Below are 3530 nucleotides of genomic sequence, written 5' to 3'. Positions count from 1 at the left end.
AAATTTTACTCTCAATCGCGCCCAAAGAAGTATAACTTCAAAAATTTGGGCATTCATCTGTATAATAATATTACTAATGTTTATATGTATACAGGGTGTTTCATTAATAATTGTCCATATAGTAACTGGAGAAACCTTAGCACAAAATAAGAAGATTTAACCTAAAACACTTCTTCTTCTTCTTCCTTTATTGGGTTATATCCCTCGGGATAATTCGCCCAGCTTACACCAGGGAAATACTCTTGTCTTGCTCTGGGCAGTCGAATATTTCCAAATATATATGTTAAAGCCTCAATTTTTTTTTTTTTTTTTTTAAATATATATTAGCAGGAACATCTTCGTATAGGGCCAGACAGTCCCTACAGGAAAGGCAATATTATACCATAAGGGTTAAGGCTTTTATCATTTGGAGGTCCAATATCTTTTTATATCTTTATCTTCTTAATTTTTTTAATTCAAATTTGGGAATTGATTAATTTATAAATTAAGTTTGGCTAAGTTAAGGAATTTAAGGATCAGGTTAATCCTACGTGGATTAAGGTTGGACATAAGTAAGCAAATTTCAATGGGAGTAGGGATATTTGTCTTGGCTAATTCTTTATATAGGTCAAAATTGGGTGACATATTTATAGGGCACTCAAAAATCAGATGATTTAAGGACCCAACTCGGCCACAGTCACAATATGGGTCATCTTTTACTCCTATCCTGAATAGGTGAACTGGAGTAGCACAATGACCTGTCCTCATTCTAATAATGGTGGTTATATGTCTTCTGTCTTGGTATGCAAAATTGTGGTACCAGGGGAGTTTATCTATCTGACCTACAATTTTAGAGTAAAATGAATTATTTCGATTTTTCCCCTGCCATTCTTGCTTCCACCGATTCCAGATGGAATGCTTGATGTCTGGTAGAAAGTTGGAATAGTGAAGAGTGATACCAGCAGCTACATTTAAGGTTCTACCTATATTAGCTAGTTTATCAGCCACCATGTTCCCTTTAATATTCGAGTGTCCTGGAATCCATGCCAGACTAATATTAACGTTATTTTCTTTCGCTTCAATGATGCCTCTCTTGGTCATGAACGATGAATGTTCTGTTTCCATAGAATAGGTTGATCTGCCTATTTTCTGTAAGGCACTTTTAGAGTCCGAGCAGATGATTGCTTGTTTAATCCCATTTTTCAAAATAATTTGGAGGGCATGATTAATTGCGACAATCTCAGCCGTACATATTTGGGTATACTTAGGTAGTTTACTGGTATAAGAATAGTTGATCTCTCGGCTAAAGACACCAAAGCCTGCTGATCCTTCATCATCAACCGAGCCGTCCGTGAAGAATTTGGTGTGACTAGGTTTATTTAGAATTATTTTTTGGAGTTGAACTGAGGCAAGTTCATCTGAACGATTAGATTGGATATTTATGATTGGAATTGTTGATAATTGATGGTCTAGTTCAAAGTTATGGCATGGGTATAAGTCACTTAAATATAAGTTGGGATAAGTACTTTTAAATTTGTTTTTTAAAAGCACTAGAAATGGAATACTTCTGTTTTTCCAATGATTTTGGTTCCTTTGAATTGCCAAGTCTAACAGGTCGAGAGCGGAAATAATTGGGTTGCCAATTAACATTAAATTTTTTAATATAAATTTAGAGCTAAGCCATTCCCATCTAGATTTAAGCGAGATCTGACCACTTTCACTTAAGAGAGCATGAATTGGGGTAGATTTCATGCATCCAGTTATAATTCGGATACTTTTGTATTTTAGTTTCTCCAATCTTTTAATTAAGGAAGTTGGACAATCGAAAATTACCTGGCAGCCAAAGTCCAGATGGCTCTGAATCAGACCATTGTGTACAATTTGTAAGGTTTTTGGATCACTTCCCCAATAAGTCCCACAAAGAGCTCTCATCACATTCAGGCCACGATTTACTTTTAGTTCTATTGAGTTTACATATGAATTCCACTTTAAGTTTTTTTGAATATTTACCCCCAGGTATTTGACTGAATCCACCCAACCAATATTCTGGTTACAAAATATTACGTTAGGGGGAGAGATTTTCGTGTTTCCTTTTGTAAATAATATTGCAGAAGATTTGTTCTTAGACAGATTTAAATTGTGGTCTAGCAACCATGATTCCATCTGAATCAATAATTTATTTACATTAATTACCAATTCATTAATATCACTCCCTCTAATCAGAAGAACCAAATCGTCTGCATACTGAATTAGTTTGCATGAAGAGGGGATTAAATTATACAGGGAAAGACAATATAGGTTGAAGAGGATAGGGCTTAATGGGGAACCTTGGGGTAGTCCCAGACTTGATTTTCTTGGGCCATGGGTTTGTCCCAGTTTGTCTTTGACAAATAGCTCTCTATCATTTAGAAGGCAGAAAATCAAATTAGCCAGTTGGGTTGGAATGTTATACTTTAATAATTTGGAATACAAGAGTGATATATTGACATTATCATAAGCAGAAGAGATATCTAGAAATATGCCAACAGTGTATTGATTTTGAGCGAAGCCTATTTGAATTGTTGAGGTGAGGTATGTAAGGCATTCCGTACAACCTCTACCCCTTCTAAATCCTAGTTGTAGTGGATTAAAAATCTTATTATGTTCCACAATCCACTCTATTCTATTCTTTATAAGAGTTTCGAGCATTTTGCCTACACATGAAGAAAGAGCTATTGGTCTAAAGTTTAACGGATTATTACAATCTTTATCTTTTTTGATTATAGGTAAAATTACTGATTGTTTCCACTGAACAGGAACTATACCCGTTCTAAGACTTTCATTGAAAAGTTGAATTAATAACAAAGATCCAACAACGGGAAGATTTTTTAACATTGAGTAGGAAATCTGATCCAAACCAGGAGCCGAGTCAGATTTAATTGAGAGGGAGTTCTGATACTCGTCGAGAGCAAATGGCGGTTCTAGGGCTTGAGGAGATCTAACCAATACTTTATTGACAGCGGAAAGGGGGGTTAAGCAACATAGAATTTCGTGGGATATAGGAGTAGAGGGCAATTGTGTATATATTGAAGGTTTCGAAGCCGATACCTTATTAATTTTCTCCCACACAACTTTTAGAGGAGTGTTTCTATTTAATTTACTGCAAAATAGTCTGAAACTATTTTTACGTTTTGATTTTAGGAATTTTCTTGATTTGGCTATATTCTTTTTAGCTTCGATATAGTTTTCCATTGAGGGGATATTTTTAAATTTTTTTAAGGCAGACACTCTCGCAGAGACGACTTCAGCACATGAGTCATCCCACCATGGAATGTGGTATTTGGAATTATTAGGAGGGTGAAGCCAAGGTATTGTTTCATCAGCTACCGATGATATGGAGTTAGTAAAAAATTCGTAATCTTCCCTGGGAGAAGCTAAGAAAATGCTGTTTAAATTGTTATGATAAGTAGACCAATCAGCTTTCTTTAGATTTCTTCTTTTACATGAATGCGGGGGAGATTGAGGACATACACCTATCTGACATATTATGGGGAAGTGGTCACTAGTTCCAG

This window comes from Diabrotica virgifera, chromosome 6 (assembly GCF_917563875.1).
Source record: "Diabrotica virgifera virgifera chromosome 6, PGI_DIABVI_V3a".
NCBI classification, from domain to species: domain Eukaryota; kingdom Metazoa; phylum Arthropoda; class Insecta; order Coleoptera; family Chrysomelidae; genus Diabrotica; species Diabrotica virgifera.
Note: the sequence above shows the minus strand (reverse complement) of the source record.